The sequence below is a fragment of the Varroa destructor genome, unplaced genomic scaffold (genome assembly GCF_002443255.2).
Source record: "Varroa destructor unplaced genomic scaffold, Vdes_3.0 BEIS01000004.1, whole genome shotgun sequence".
Lineage (NCBI taxonomy): Eukaryota > Metazoa > Arthropoda > Arachnida > Mesostigmata > Varroidae > Varroa > Varroa destructor.
The window spans coordinates 7,936,264-7,954,567 of NW_019211457.1; positions in this window are offsets into that span (position 1 = coordinate 7,936,264).

Below are 18,304 nucleotides of genomic sequence, written 5' to 3' on the forward strand. Positions count from 1 at the left end.
ACAACACATCTTTGGCGCAATGGACTGAAGGATTACATTTTTGGCTGGAAAATCGATCAGTACACTGTGAAATTAACTGAAGTAATTAAAATCACAGCTGTTCAATAGTAAACTTCACCACTATGATGGCTTAACGATCAGAGGTTAAAAATTGGTTCTAATAAGACACTTGCACCATACCGCGTACGCCACGATAAACCGTAATCGAACCCTTATTCTATCGCTGATTATTTGAGAAGCCTATACTTAGCACGTAGTTTCATCGTCTATTTTGCATAGCTTTCAAATATAGGCAAATTTAAGCGTTTTGTTTTCTGCTAGCGATTGTGCTTACCACAAGGAACGCCCATGTCCAGAAAGCCACACTATAACGTTCTTAGCTGACCTGGGTCTTCCTAGACCCATATATGAAACGAAGCTGTTTACCTGGTATTCGTGCCTTGATATTAAACATAAAACTGATTTACGAGAGGCGCAAATTACAATCAGTGCTCAGTAAAAGGAAAATCCAAATTAAGTTAAAAGTTTCACATTTTAGGACCACTTGCACAGCTCTAGGGCAAGACATTTTCAAACGGTCTTTGGCTTATAAGAACGGCATTTCCACTTTATACTGATACCTTACATGCCGATGAAAATACCAGAAAACAGGTTCGAGCTGGTGACAAACGATACGATACTGAAGGCTGACATAGCGTATCTTAGCGTGTTAACTTGTTGTAATCGGAATTCAATATTCGGCCTTCGTGTTCGTATCTCATACATTGTAAAGCCAATGCGCTCTATCTCGCCATCTAACATTACTGTTATCAGTGTTGAGTGGTTAAGTGAGAATGACTTTATGTTTTTTTGGTGATTTTTACGTATTTCTGTACATAAAGTGTACCGTAAAGTACGAAAAACGGAATCGGTGTAATTAAGTAGCAGAAAACGTTGCTGAGTAAACAGCTTTGTTAAGATCAATGTATAAAGCGCGAAATTTCTAAAATGTGTTACACTTCCCAGCATGCAATCGCCAAAGCTGCTAGGTCATTGAGGGAACATTTGATATTGTAGTCACGTGAAGAATTGAGAAGATGTACGATGAAGCGGGAAGACTGCTTGACTATTTACAAATCTTAAAGAGATATCAAACCTTATTTTGAAATTCCAAGAAAAAACGACCATCATTCTTTCCCCTTCTGTTGAAAAACGATCTTCCGAAACTTATGTCGGAAATATGGTTTGTAATTTCTAGTAGAAAAAAAACTGAGATACTACAGTTCATATAGGGAATATTAGAGCCCTATCGGAAGCCAGATGCTGCCTCAGATTCAGGAATGGTTTCCCGCCAGTGAGTACGTTATCATGCATAATGTCACAGAAGTCGGAAAATCTCAAAGCTAATGGCAGCCATATAAATGAATTCAGGATGTCTTCTCATGTCGTCGCGGTCGTCGGAATGAACCCCTGCAAAATGGTGTTTTCCTATGATAATCTGCCGACACTCAACATTAAACGGGCAGCTACTTTTATCTTCTATACAAAACGTTACGGAGTCGCATTCGTTGAAGGTGATAAGTGCTGATTTACATTGACTTGCCTTCAAGGAGAGTACGACGGCCTTAGTATAATCGGTAGTATCATGAGGTTGAACGAAAATTACCTCAGGCGACGATATAGAACTGGACTTATATCGTACACGTGCTTGTCGCCGATCATAAATGTGAGTTTTTTTTCAATCACATAATTTTTTTGTTTTGCGTATATAACGATAAAATAAAAGTAGTAGTAATTATACTAATGGTAATAATAGTTCTCTACGAATATCAACTATACGACAAACGATTAGACACAGACACTTGGCCACACGCTGATTGGTCTACACTGTCCTTTAATGTAATAATCGCAAAAAGATAGCTTTTTCCGAACTATATTGCGATATCTTCGATAGTAAAAACCCTTCACGTTGTCCGCAAAGCAAAGGGGCAGACATTACGTAACCTTACTAGATGTAGAAATCCTGATTCGCTCAATGGTGATTAAAGCAATGGTCTTCGCTGTTTGTTGCAGCCAGCGATACGCAAAAATTAAACGTCGCAGTTAGTTAACGGAGAAGCAACAGATATAGTAAATGAAAGACTTTCGATGAAAAGACATTTATTAGGTTTGAAGATGGCTTTCGTTCGGTGAGTTGGTCACTAATAGAAGTAAATGTGAAGTAACCTAGGCGCAAATACTGGGGGCAAAAGACGTAATGAAGCTACTGATGGCACGGCGTCTGTAATAATATGTCGCTTTGTGGAACTACGCTCAGCGATTCTGTTTTGAAAAATTATAAAAGGAACCACGATTAACGGGCCGCTTTAATCGAGCATACATTGAAAAACTCATAAGGCGAACAAGACATTTAACGTGTATTTGACACAACTGCATCGAGTAAACAAGGCTATACAGCGGAGGGATCCGATATACTAGACCAAGACTTCACGTCACTGCCAGATTATACATTATAAAGATCGTTAAGACTGCCCTACAAGAGCTTGTCTGGAACGTGTCTTACCGTTAGCATATTGTCCAAATCTTACGATGATGGACCAGCAACATTTCTGTGTGCGTTCGTGATTGATCAACAAGCGTGAAACGTTGTGGCGAGACAAATAAATAAATTCGTTGGGATATGAGAGAAAGTTCTTGCTTCGAACCCGAGAGGTCGCGGGTTCAAATCTCAGACGAGCGCCTACCGTAATTTTAAATCGAGGTCACAGGTCATGTATTGATTGTACGTCAAAAAATAATTTCATTTAGGCAAACCCTCGTACTTCGTACAATTGAGGCTAGTAATCTCACCTTAGTCTTTATGCGGAGGTAGAAAACTTGACAAATCCCACGAATAGGAGAATCGTACGCTTCGAGCAATACAGAAATGATACAAAGCCTTACCTATCTCACTGATGAATATTATGCGGAGACCCATGTGTATCATAAGATATGCCTTTTTTAACGGACTAAAAATTTTTAAACGATTGCTTCATTGACATTATGATTTACAGGGAGTCAATTTCTCGCCCAGCTGGATGAATTCGTGACGTATATGACTTTTATATGCGTGACGACGGCGGTAAAAAGCAAGCAGTACTGTCATCGACAAGCAGTCACCGGATTGGTGATGTGGGTATATAACTCTCGATAAGCGCGATATAATTGCCGTACGAAGAGTTTCGGCTTCAAATCCCATACAAGGCCCCGTTTTGATTTCAAAAGAAAGAAAAAAATAGGAGCAATGAAATTCACTTTTAAGCTCAGTCGTACAGGGTAATTAAAAAAAAAAACTGGCTTTTTTGGTTGAAGGTTCTATCTTATTGGCTAACCCAACGTTGTTGTTCTGCTATAATTTATCTCAAAGATAAATATTCTTGAGCTACCGATGGCTACTGCCGGAAGCTCACATACATCGGACTGATTAGGGAACACTTCCTAACGAAGTGTGAAATAATAGTACTGATTGAAACGCGTCGGTTTTAATTGTCCAATGAAAATAAAAAAAGTCAAAGAGTAATTTTTTGTTTTATTTCTTTTTTTTAGCAACGCTTTACCTATGGTTCAGCTGTACGTGTATATATATATATATATATATAGAGGGCCGTCGATACATAAAGTTCAACAATTTTGACTAAAAAAGAAGCCCGAACTCCGCGGAAACTTGTCGCAGTCGCATATACATTGATTATTTGTCTACAAAAGACTCCATGTATGATTTCCACGAAACCTAGTGCATTGATTGAGAGTATAAACCTGGTCAAAGACCCGTTGATTACGTTCACCAGTGGAGCGTTTGAGGAGGACCCCTTACTTTGAGGTGTTCAATTTGGTTACGTGGCCACTTTAAAGAAAAGTAAGAATTTTGCAATAGCTAAGCGACTCTTACGTTTCGATGTGATCGTAGCATATCTTTTTATTTTATTGTTGCTCAGAAGTAAACAGCTTTTATGAATTGTACAACAATACACTTTACTATTGCGTCATCTATATACAGATATATTTCAAGTGTTTGTTCGGCAAATTGTTGTATATTATACTTCAGCAATGTGTCACGACAATCTATTTCCGCTATGGATGGATAGATGAGCTAATTTTACGCAAAAACAAACAGATAATCTTTTTATAGCGTTCATAAGCGTCGCTTCGTTGTTATGATCCTCACTTGGGGTGCGAGAGGTCGCGGGCCAAATCCCGAGTTCAATACGTGTAATTAAATAAAGAAATGTACATTATATGTGTTCGATAGAACGAGTGTTGCTAAGCTCGCTCAGCGTTCAAATGTGGGCTAGTAATACTCTTGCATCATCGTGCGTATGTCACAATAAACCTTAACCATACCTCTACTCCACATCTGATATACCGGGAAGCCTGGACTCAGCTGATTGTCTCGTCTCGTAGTTTTACACAACTCTCAGATACACGTTCTCATCAGCGTTTTCCTTTTGGGCTAGCGATAGTGCTTTACCCAAGGAAAGATTCTATCTATCACCACTAATCCTTTAGCCAACCCTGGGCTCCCTGTATAAAGGTATGAAAAGAAGCTCTTTCGAAAAAAGACCATATCCTAATCGTATATCTACATATATATTGAGACTGTACCATAGCCTGACAAATTCGGTTAATAGAAGCATTGATGTGCGGTAGTGTTGGGGTGTACAAAACGTAAAATACGCCCGTGCAACTCATAAATATACGGGTATCAACCGTCCGAACAAAAATCTGTAGATAATGTAACGTAATTCCCATCAACCTGCGCCTCCTATTCCAGTTCGAGTATCACCTCCTTAGAACCTACAACTCCGACCTGTTTAGCGCCAGTAATATTCCACTTATTGTCACTAGTTAATTTGTTTAAAAAGAATACAGTACCGCAATTACGGGTTGGCTTAGCTGATAGAGTGTAGGCTTTCTAAACCTAGAATCGTTACTTCGTTTGACCCGATATTGAGCGATAACGACAAAGAAAAAAAGATGCGCAAAAAATGTCACATAAAGCTTTATGTAAGGTAAAACTGCCCAGAACGATTAATATAGGAAAAGACTTCATAAAACATCCATTGAGCTTTAAATTGATTATATCATTCATCAAGTAGTTCTACGACTAACCAGCACCTCATAACAATCCAGATATAGGAGCCGAATAGTAGGTGTCCGAGTTGCGGAACATAATAGTTCTTAACATAAAGCCCGCCGACATTTAATCAGAAGGCACGAGTTAAACGCAGAAGCGTTTCGAAGTTTTCGAAGTAATTATTTATCCAATCAGAATAGCGGTTTACGAAAACAGTCTACAGAACGGATACGAAATGTCCAACTGATTAGTCATAAGCAAAGTATTGCGATCTGTCGTTTTCCGTACGTCGTCAGGTGGTGGGCGCCCCTCCATGAGAGGTAGCGGCGTTAAGCCGGTAAACTTTATAAGCGCAGGCTGTTACTTGGTGCTGTTATTCGTACTATGATCTTTGCTAGTTTCTTGTTATCCGACTAGTTCGAACCGGCGCATAGCTGGATCTGGCTGAACCTCCCAGCTGTATTGGCTTTGTACTTCTCTTGCATGTTCTTAATTCCAATATCATTTTTTTTTAAAGTTTATTTTGGTTCATTTGTTATTTATAATTGATTACACACTAAACAAAAGGAAGCAATCAGAAAGTTATGATTATGCAACATTTTTCCCGACGCATTATGTATCCTCCATAAGAGTAGCCAGTACGGTTTAGGGTTAGCTACTTATTTCTTTTTAATTATGCAGAACATACATTAAGATCTACTCTCAGCTGTTCCGGCTAAGTTGCTATAACCGATGCCGCCATGTTCAGTTGTTGGTCGACTTGGAACGTTTACGTTTGACCGGGTTAGGTTAACTACTGAGAAGAACAACCCTCTTAAAGCGTTCCTTAAAACTTTTTGATCGTCGTCGCAAGCGCCTTTCTCTAGTGATCCGTAGTTATCGTGTACTGGTTCCGGCGGTAAATCCTAAGGCACCCTCTTCTAACAGATGGGAATTCGGTCGACCTATCAAGTTGAATACATTAGACAGTCGGCATCGACGTGAGCAAACTGCTTTTGCGACTGCGTCTATTCGCACATGGTGGCTATGAAAGTAAGGGCTGGCCGAAGATCACTATAGTATTGTAGAAGGTCACATAGAACCAACAAAGATATTTGCCGACAGCAAGCCCTATCTAGGAGAGCATTTCTCTAGTTCCAAGTTTTTCTTCAAGTATGTCGTGGTCCTGAATATTCGTTAGGAGGTGGTCTGGGGTGGGTCTCGCTAGACTTATCTAGGATTTCTCTAACGGACCCATGAAACGACATGGCAACCATACAACCATATCGGTACTGCCCCCGAACAGTGCTTCAATTCAAAAAAAAACCGGCAGGAAACAGAGCGTGTCTGCGCCAGATTTCGAATTCAGACCACATCGCGTGTCGCGAAGTTCGACAGTCAAACACATTACCACCGTAAGATCACGGGAACAGTGAAAAATGTCTCCTCCTTTCCGAATGCTCGGTCATGTGAGCTCTGTCAGCTTAAATTGACCTCTAGTTGACTCAGTCTCAACTACGACCTGTGGTAAATTATCGTTCCGTGTCCATTCTGGTCACAACTAATGCAAATATGGCACGCGCCCAATTGCTGGCGACGTTGCATACAATCACTGTCATGATTATTCACCATATAAACGACACGGCGTTGCCGTTATAATATTAGGACACGATGATTGGCGCAAGTTGCCGTGGCCGCTGCCCGTAACAGCTGTTCAAGTTACCTGCTTTCGCAACTAGATAGGCTGGAAAGTAGGCGGGTGCCTTTATTCAGTGTCCTGACCATAAATTAGAAAGAAAACGTTATTTTCGTTGGACCAACTTATATTGGGCAGGCTGACAGCTAGCGGACTGGGCCTAGATAAAGAGGCAGATGATGTGATGTAGATTTTTCTTTATCGAAAAGTTATTGAAAGTGGCGTGCATGTATTATCTGTGTGAGCATCGTGACCTTGAGCCAGCAACTGTCTGATTCTGGTATCCAGGCACCTCCTTCTAAAATTAGCTGAGCTATCGCGGCACAAAGTAGGATAGGTAGTGTAGGATCGTTTAGAGAGTTTTGGTGGTGCCTGAAGCAGCAATGCTGATACCTACTAACTAATTTTGCATAAGAAGCGTGTTCGTGTTTGGATATCCGTGCAAAACACATACTAAAAGGTAAGCATTTTTTTCATGTGTATTGTTTTTTTTTTTTGTTTATTTTCGTGTATGTTAAACTCATTCCGTGTGCACGATAGAATTTGTCTTGACATTACTTCGATGGGACAGGGAGATAATTGAAACTGAATTACTACTGCCAAGGCAAGCGCGTAAGGTCGGATCCTGTCGGTTCAGTTTGCTCAGCCAGCAGCTGATTTGAGACTCGCACTTCATCGGTATTCGCGGATACTAAAAACGGAAGCCGCGTTGATGGGTTACCGTAGATTTTTAGTATAGTATCAAGAATTCTCCCACTGGAAATCTAACGGAAGCGGATCTGGCTCAATCTACATGGGTTTCTCCAATAAACCTACAAAAGGGTATGACAATCCTACAAGTTACGCTACATCACGCGGTATTTCAAATGCAGACGTATTTGACTTAATTAAACATTGCGGAATGAAGTAAAACGTTGAGCTTAAGGTGCGAAATATAACATGTGCATGTAGCGTGGATCGATCAGTGCTAAAAAAAAATCACGGACATGTAGTGGAGATCTATCAACAGTAACGAAATAGGTTGAAGGCCATTGTAGTGCAAGTATTTACTTCGTCATAGCAGATAATGTTTAAGGCATATTCTTGCCTTCCCTTTTACACCGTTAAAAGGAAGTTTGTCCGGTTTCAAGGATAGTGGAGGTACTTTCAGGAGTATAGGATATGATTCTGTGTAAATTTTTGTCAGCGTTTGTTTGCTTGTAGTAAACACCACTACGCTCATCGTCTGCGGTATCGCCTTTGTTTATGATAATTCTCAATTCTACTTGAAAAATATATCAATATATCAACGCTAGCTCTTTCAGCTAAAAGTATCCAGGGGATCGTTGTTTTCTACTTCAACCGTTATCAGTTTTGTGTGCCTGCCTCAAGGTTAACGTTACAACATAGCGTAGTAAATCAATACTCAATAGCGAATATAAAAAATGCCGAACTATGTATAGAAAATTAAATCAAAGACTTTTGAAGGTTTTAGCTGCAAAGAAGTTTAGAAGATGCAAAATGAAAGAAGATTGACCGATCAGGCTACGAGCGGTAAAGTTACAACGCTTTTAGCGCCAACCGTATTTCACTACGCGATGACGTATGACGTTGCAGGCGTGTGTTCATCTGAACAACTTATCTACTACGTATATATACATATATGTATTTTTTCTTCTAAGCGAATTAGATACAGACTTGATCTGATTATGAGTCGCTTTACCAATCCATCTATTCCTATATAGATTCGTTGGGTGAATGAAATTCAATTAGATAAATGCATTACCTTACTTCTCTGGTCATATTCAAACACAGGGCTCAGTGTCTTCAAAACTATCTTCCTCTTCATAAAGTCCACACCGTTGCTTCGCGCCATTCCATTTACTTGCGCCCAGGTTCCTATTCTCCTTCAATTATGGTCCCCCCATTGTCTATGTACATTCGTCGTTGAATTGTATCTTGCCGTGTAACTGACCACGCCCAGCGTCGCCGCCATCCGACTGGATTCCGTCAAGTCTAGAGATGTTGACGTGGGCCATGCCGCTTGAGAAGAGCATCAAAGATACACGACATTGCCTTAGTATCAGCTAAGTGTGTCTACTAGTCTAGGACGAAAGCTACGACACGGAGGCCTACAGCTAGCAAAAGCAATACGGCTCACAGGAATGCTCCCTCAGGTATCTGAGAGCCGTAAAACGTGCAGGCGTACTACCTCATCAGCATCAGTGAAGGAGCTTTTGTCGAGTGTGTTTATCAGCCACCGTCACTATGGGTGGTTATTGTTTAGAAAACATTAGAAGATATCGCTAGTGTTTCATAAAAACCTAGACACGAGGAAAATAATAGAAAGTTCCTACGTTTCGATGATAATCGTATTTTTATCTAATTTAGAGAATTATTTTAAGTGATATTTCAAATGATTTTTGAGAAAAGTTTTAGAAATCTACTTAGACATTATTATGTTTAACGAGATACTAGCTCATTCAGAACGTTATATCTTATACGTATCGAATCAAATGTATCGTTTAAGTTCTTCATGAACCAATTGCAAGTGATAACTTTAGACAATAACAAGTAAACAACTGCTTGGTTTCTATTTTGGTGGATCTATTTTGTTTCGTTATTGAAACTTGGAAATGCTCTGAGTATAGCTATAGTAAGAAACTGTGTGCCTAAGTGTTTATATGAGTTAGTATTAACGCGTGAGCTTTGACTTTATTTATTTGTTTTATGTCAGTGCTTTCAGTTATCGTTCAATTGGCAAAACACTATTTCCACTGTAAGTAACTGAAAAAAAACTTTCAAGCTATGAACTACAACATAAAGCTCATCGGGACGAGCCCAATCAATAATCCGACGCATCCCGTTAAAATATATGTGGCTTGCCAGTAAATACATTTGAGTTCGTTGTCAACAGAAACCTCTAAAAACGGTTATATTATTAACCTATTAAAGGCCTTTGAACTGATATTGCTAGGATATCTCTTAGTTTGTGTTAAAAGTAATGTCCTTTACTTTTTTTCGCATTGGTCCGATCGTTCAGGCAGCTTCTAGAGAGCTATATACCTATCATTTACGGTCCAGTATGTAATTTTGCTTGAGTTTCTCAAGGTAAATCGATAATGGGGTATACAACTCTCTATCAGTTGCTCTTTTAGGTCATCAAATAGATTGGGAGAATAAACAGGTCCGAAACCAGCGGTGGGCGCTCCTCCGCTTAATTCAGGAAATAGCTGAGGAATGGCAACAAGTTACTGGACTGTATTGCCTGGCCAAAAGCTCATGAGTCCGTTGACAAATTTGATACTGTGCTGCATTAATTGTTTCGTTTACGATGAGCATCTCATAGTAGAAAATGCTCCTGGAAGGCACTACCATAACCTTACGTCCGAACCAACACGACACTTCCGCCGCCTTCAAAGCGACGTCGTTCTCTTACCTTGTGTCCATCCGGAGGACGAGTAAACCATGTGTCAGCTACGGCGACCGTATACATCAGGCTGGCCTTTTGTAGAACGACGTTTCGCAAAAACTGCAGCTAAAATATTCCTTGCCTAATGTTTTTAACAATCTTCAATGAATTTCCGTGGCACGTTAATCTCCGAAAGGCAGTATTGATTTTTGAGACTAAAAAGTAATGTTCTTCTGAACTCGTTGCTACTAAAGTGAACCAGAAGTTTTGAGAGGATCGGTACATTTAGTAAGCAAACTTTTTTCACTATTAATGCGTAGTTCAGATGATAATAAATTTCAAACTCTGATGGTAACAGCATCTACGCTTCAAGTTTTACCGAGTGTACACCGTTAGGCATTCCATCTGACAGGGAGCGCTGGCGCCCAACACGAAACGAAGCGTGCCTATGTCCAGGTTCAATCCTAGACCACAAGGTGTCCCTACGATCAACAGGCAAATATGTTACTGCTAGTAACAACCAAGTACACTGTTACTGGATTTTTATTCGATAATTTTATTATTAAATCTCGTTAGCAGAGTTTCAACCTATATCAAACAGTTTGTATCATCCGCGGTATCTGACTACTTAGGTTCAATCTGTTTCATGTATACATTTAGCTAGACATTTCAGATTTTAATTAATTTTAAAAGTAAATTGAACCGGGCTAATTATGACGTATCTCTAGGACGAGGGGCTCGTTTAGGGTCGATCAAGCTAAGAGATCGAACCGTGTCAATGAGAGAATCTCTGAAAAGCTGAATAGAACACACAATCCTAGAAGCATCCGGTATGGCCTTAAACAGATGAAGTTGTTACAGGTGTGTCCTTCAAGGACAGCTTCTGCTGACCAGCCTCCATCTGCAAATTACCATTTTCAATTATAATACCTTCGTCGTCTAATGACAGAGGCACTACCTATATGCCTACAATATGCTTATGCTATTTGCACTTTTTGTAGATAAAGTGTCGTCTCTTGAGGCCAACACAAATGAGATTACATACCGGGTTTAGGCAAGTGATAGAGAAGAAGTGCTTCCTGTAGGAATCGACTCGAGCTTACGTTTGCATCTACATCTGCTGGAAATACTTTGAGACAGTTTTGTATAGCAACACTAACGGCTTGCTAGACTTCACTTACTTAGGGTAAATATCTATTTTTTTGAAGTAGATTAGTATATTTATAAAAGTAGTCGAATGCAAGGGTCGACGAGGGCGTATGTCCTGTTGAGGTAATCGAGCTAAGTCTTCGTAAAAAATTTACATTGAAACAGATAGAGGTGTTATGTTGATTTACATCCGATTGTGCCTGCAGAGTTTATCTTAGAGCCTAGAAAACGATGCACGCGACCGGGTCTGGGTTGACGTATAGCGTTTGTTTAAATATTGCTATTATTATATCAATAACTTTTTGACAGAGTGATCCTGATCTCCCGTTTAGACGCCCTTATAATTATGATATCGAAGCGTCACGAGCTTTCTCAGGCTTTGCCTATTTGAAAATAATTTACGGTCCTATATGCACATCGACGGATATTGGCAATTCCTAAAACAATCTGTAAATGAAAAACCAAATATGAACTATCGTCAAATTCTGTAAACCCCGAAAAACAACTAGATAAAATAATAAAAAGAGCATCAGATCTGCTGAACTTGAGGTTAGTGCTTGGATTAAATCGATGGCCATGTCGTAATACCGGAAGTTTATCACTTAAGCAAGTTGCGTCAAGCATTCACTGTAATCCGACAAATGTTCACCGCGCCAGCGGTCCTTATCGGCTAAATGGTGTTCAAGTAGAATGTGTTAGGCAGCCCTGGCAACTTCCAAAATGTCTAACGATTTATTGAATTGTTAAAGTTAAATATAACGTATGAGTCGCCAGTCTGATGCTTCACCGAATCATGAGAAGTGGACATCCTTCACGGGTACGTATAAATCTTAGCGTAAAATAGCAGATTCAAGTCTATAAGAAAAAAAAAACGGGTAAATAGAATTATTAGAGTGGAGTAAGTTAAGCAAAAGTCAAATAACATCCTTGGCATGTTTAGCAGTTGTACACTTTAAAAAACGCATGATCACGTACGCTGCTTACGTTCGCTTCGTCGTATTGTGATCCTTAGATCAAGAGGGGCAGGCAAAGCTGGCTCACAGGTGGTGAAGAGTAATCAAAAACTGAAGAAGAGTACCTTACCAATATATACCTAAAAATGTGCGCTGGCAGTAACAATCAGTATATTACTCCTTAGTTATGATACTACAATGCCAATTATTCAGTATCATACATCTCTTGTGGAAACAGTTTGTGCTATATTTTGTTGCCGACAATTACTTATCTGCAGTTCATAAGATGCGGTTTACACGTAGCCATTCTGGTTTCAGCTTCAACATTTGGCACAAAGGACTTTTGTTTTAGGACCTACTGCATGTAACACATACCTTAGCAAAACGTGCTCCTTTCAGCGGCTTGAAGGTCAAATGCAATAGATATGTTTCTAGCAAACAGAATAGACATTCATCAGTCCATAGTGAAATAAACAGCTAGTTAGTATTTCTTATGTCTAGTGAATCATATTATTACACCGTAATTAACTTAAGTCAATTCTTAAGATTAAGGTATATGCAAGTTATAATGCTACAGTAGACAAATGACTTTTGAACGTAATGCGATAATGCTATGTAAAATTCCACTGTAGTACGAGTCTGACTTTTGTTGCGATGACAGCCCCAGTGACAACAAGGGTTTTGTTTATAATGATTTCAAATACCGGAAAACTTTAGACGTCTGAAATTATCCAGGCAGCGTCTCAAAGTGTTAACCGCAAAAGGATGTAAACCTATTTTGAGCCTGCCAATCATGCGCATAACGATCAATCACTAGTTTCATGATAATATTACGGGAAGTTACTTTGAAGAAGATCTGTAAGCCCCAATGTTTTATCTAGCCTTTATGTCCAGGCCGGAAGTTCGAGCGTCGAACCCCTCCCTTTTTGCCCATTACACATTTCCAGCCATATCTGAAACTGAAGAATTAGCGAGTCTCGTGTACGTGCTGCCTACCACGATCCCTGTAACGGGATTTTAATTGCTCAGACATGTATTTTTCTCTATACCGGTGTGTTCAACGAAGCAGTAAACCCTACAATTGCTTGTTGGATTCTTTGCACGTTCTTCTTCTCTTTTTCGAAGTATCTTTTGCGAAGTTGAAGCAGACGAAACAGTTACTTCAGCGATTCCTTCTTTTTCATTTTATGCTCTTCGACTTTGACCGCTTCCGTTCGTTGTTGTTGCTGCTGTAGTCGTCGCCGCCATCTATACTGTTTGCCACTCGGGGTACTGCTAGCTCGGGGGTGCAAAGAACTCTCTGAACAAAAGAATCTGAAGTGGAGAATTTCACTTTTCCATTTCCGGGCCGTGTCGTCGAGTTCGGGTATCTATCGCCGTTCTGGTCCGGCCTTTCCGGTCCAGCTCGTTTACTTGTTCAAATAACCGAATTTCGACGACAGGCCAAGCCGGCAGGCGGCACTAGCCGGTGGCACGCAGTGACGCTAATTTTGTGGTCTGGTGTCGTGATGTGGCATCAGATGCAAACCTCGGATGCAAATCACATGCTACAATCTCTAGACTCGTTCTCCTGCCAAGCTTCCTGCCAAGCCATCGAATCAACCGCCTGCAGATCTTTGAGGCACCTCTGTCGACATGTCTTCGACAGGTCATGAAGCGTCCTGCTGCACAGAAAGTCGCTGTGTTGTGTAGAGCGGCGAAGTGTAGAATAGTGCAGAGTACAGAGCTGTCGATCGATCAAGCGAAAATTTTTCGTCTGAAGAAGGCAAGAACGACTGAAATGGACAAGGCAAAAAGACGAAAAATTGATGATAAACAGACTGAAATAGGTGGGGAAGTGTGTTATCGCTTTTCCCATAAATGGCACACTGTCGAAAAGATGTAGACTCTTTCGAAACGGTACTTCCGCTTTCTCGGATGTATCACCTTGTGTGCGCAAATCACGCTCAACGTTATCTATTCGATAACACTGCTTATGACTTCGAGTAGGTGAGGGTTATGTTCAAACTGAATTTTAGTGCTCGATAACCGTAAGCCGTAGAATTAAAATCGATAAAAGCAGACGGACGCCAGCTCGAACGCCGAATCCAAAACCTGTAATTATCCCACCGTTTATTATAATATCTGTCTTGCATTTTTTCGTACTTGTAGGAGACACACAAGTTGGAAAGACTTATATAGTTCATATATGGGGATATGCTTGTACCCAGAGCTTTCACAAGCAAACAACTATCCGGAAGTCTAACATCTATTACCGACCACAGGCGATTTTCGCAGAATTTAAGCAGGTAAAATATTGCTACTCTTCAAAAACAGCATTTAATAGAGAGTGTCGCTCAAGATAATTAGTAGAAACATACGTTTGTATATATAGATGTCTGATATTTTTCATATATACGCATTTATACCTATCTAGGCATTTTTATGGTACACACAAACGAACATAAATACACAGAGTGTTTTATAACATAGACATCACATATAGCATTTCATCAGTGAACAGTTCTGCCTTTAGCCATATTACCTAAGTTGATCTCCCCAGACGTTTCTATATCACCGTTCAACCGTGAGTGAATCCTGTTAGCGAAGAAATCGAATGTGTGCTTCGGAGTGCAGAGCGGAATAACGCTCAGTCGGACGGAGATATCATAGATGCTTCTGTCTGTGTGAGGTGCTTCCGCGTCAAGGGTAGTGTATCAAAAACAGCCACTGGGGCGAAGGAAACGGCGGCAGAGACGTGCTTTCCCGCATCTACTGTACTAATAAATCCGTTGATCGATAATTGTACGGATTTGCCCCTTCCCGCCCCATGAATGTCCTCATTTGAAGCTTCATGTCTCCTAACCTTGCCCTGAGGTTCTCCGTAAAGGCCTGCCTCACACTTGCCGTTATTCCTGTGTTTCTGCGACCTTTGTTCTTCTGCAAGACAGCGCTCTCGAATAGTTTCTCTTGTGAGCAACTTTTCCGTTTACCAATTTATCACCATATCTAAGTTCATTCGTAATGAGCTATTCTAAAACGGATCATTCGTGCTCACTCCGCGGACGGATGCGTCACTATTCTGTTCACAACGTAACGGTGCGCTCGAGATTGACGCTGCTAGAACGGATCTGCTAACATTCGTCTCCCGCGTGGACCAGTGCGGGTAATGTTCTCATAGGCTCAGCACTGCAGATGGTGTCGGTGTCACCATCGCCACTGCTGGCTAAAGCATTGATATCGATTATGCTGCTGCTGATAACGGTGCCATTGTGGTGATGAGATTCAGGTGGTTGTGATCTTTATCGTGAGCCCGAGGGCCCAATCACCGCAATACTAGTTAAATAGAAAGCCCTATCAAACTTTAATAGCTGAAAACTGTTTTCCACGTTTGTTTTATGTTGCTTGTTGTTTAAGCCAATTAAAATGGCTCTAGTTGGAGTAAGCCGTTTATCCGCAATGGCACGGGTACGCGGCACGGACATGGCTAGATATACATGCCGCGTACTGTATAGTACATATTGCATAACCGATAACAACTAACAGAAACGGCCGGAACTATAATAAATACCCACCTACGTGTGTTACACTGGAATTCCATATTTACAACTAATACTTTTCCTGCTTGACACAAACAGCCTCTTCAGAAGTCTGATTGCAAAAGTCTTGCGCCACTGATATACAGCATTATCATATCTATATCCTCCTTCCATAGACCATTACGTAAGGACGGGTTTCACAGTATAAGCAGCCAATAGCCGCTCCGAACTGGCTGCTTGTCGTTCCCGTTTATTCTTTCGCTAGGCTGCTTCCCGAATGAAATGTCCATGTCGAAATCAAAACTAGTCATTAATTCAAACGCTTTATTATTTGGATTCGGGATTTCCCTACAGCCCTACCCCCCGTTCTTTGCTTCGACCTACCAGGTTTACGCAGATTACCCACCGCCATTCTCCTAGTACCGTTTTCAGTATCATTAAACTAATGGATTGGCGCGAGCACTATGGTCTTCATGATAGCACAGAAGGCAACGTGAGGTAAAGGGCACTGGCGATATGAAACATACGCAATAAGGACACAGCTTACACACGCCATAGACAACGTAGCCTGGAGGCCGCCGTGCACACAAACACATAGAATGTGCTAAGTAACGTCTTCATCTCGTATTGCTGTTGCAGTACTCCCAGTGTATTAATTAACTACTATTGGTACATCGACGACGGGTGCGAAGGCTGGTTGGGGGCCGTCGACGAAAGGAAACTGGAAAAGACACGAGGTAAAAATAGAGATCATGTGTGTCATGTTAGCGCGTATATGTATAATATGGAAATAGGTAAAAGGGGCACGTTCGTCTAACGACATCCTTCCCATAACGACAGAGTAGAAAAAGAGTGTTAGTGAAAATACATTGTTATTACTGTTAAAGCCAAAATGTTGAGTTCTCTTAGGAGACGACACTGACCTGAGGGAACTCCATGTGATAGGACGTGAAAGGATCAAGTAAGCATGTAACCAACAGTACGTAAGGCAGCGATTTAACAATGGATATTATAAGCTAGGAAACAAGCATTGCTAAAAAACGACACACATTTTTGTAACGCATTACGGTTAATACGAGCCGTTTTCTGCCATTTTTACATTGGGTCTAAAAAACACATATTTTGATCTTTACATTCAAATCTAAAATTAACATAAAACATTCAGGAAGTCTTTCTTTATTGTAGTTCTTGAAAATCGACTAATAAATCGTGCTAAGTATTTATTTTAGTTGGTAAATATCTGCTAACAGACTTCGGCGTTCGTAGACGTTTGAGGATTCGGCTGCTTTGAATAGAGCCGATCTAAAAATAGATTAAGCTCGATTTCACTGCGCATTTAAAACGCTTGACGTTAAGTACACTGGAGGGATAGGAATTTCCAAAACTGAAAGTGGGCCTTTTTTTCTTAAAGAAAACCCACCTCGTTTACTGTAGGACAAAGGATCCACTGTAGACGGAATACGAAGAACTTACCTAGACTGAAACCCTTCCACGGTTAAACTGTAGAAGTTCCTTGAAACACCTTTCTCGCGTGTGCAAAAAAGATCGCCTATACAAAGCTGAGAAAAACCGGGTTAGAAGCGCGTTAATACTTAAGGAACCCCTTACGCGTCTATCGTTCTCGTCAATCGCAAAACGCTGCAAGGAACCTTTCGGAAGCTTAAAATTCAAACTAATTGATCAGAGAATTGCTTCAACCCAGAAGATAAACTGTGCAAGGCGACGAAAGCTTTAAAATTAATGAGTAAATACAAAGGAAACTATTTTGTGCCAGATTCCCATGTGCCGTATGTAGCTCTTTCGACTGAGCCTGCCGGTTGGTAAAAAGTGTTCCAGAATATCTGGATCTAAGCTTTGTAAATAAATAATGTATATAACAATGATCTAGTTTATGTTCCTTTATGTGCAAAACGCGTAAATTTATTTGCTATTGCAAAAATATTTGTTCTATTATAAGTATCATTTATATAGAATAATCCAACAGTAAAAAATGCTCAGAGCCTATCTGGCACAACTTCTAACGTCGCGCCTGAATACGCAGTGATTTTTAATCTTTGAAGCTTAAGCATGACGAATGACGGCGACGACGCCACGGAATGATTTTGAAACTTTAGGCTGCTACCTTTTTTAATTTCTGTTAACGCACCGTTAACGTTTGACGTTTTGCGTGACGCACGCACGCACGTAATCATTCTTCCGTAATCACTCACTTGCATTAATTGTCGTTACACTCGTGCACAAAGGTTCATTTTGCTTATTTTATCAAGAAGGCCTAGTCGCTTCAACAACCAATGTCATCCAATATCACGCAATCAAAAAAATTGTATATACACAACTGCTTCTGTCGTACTGCTATGTATATTAGGAAAAATTGTGATAAGAAATCACTTATAGCATATTTAAACTATGTGAAGGTCAGTTATAAAAAGTTTTGGTTATAAAAGTTATAAAAAGAAACACAAAAGTTTCAAAAATGAACCAAAAGCCATTGTTTATCAATGCATGTACTTCAATAGGAAAAATCAG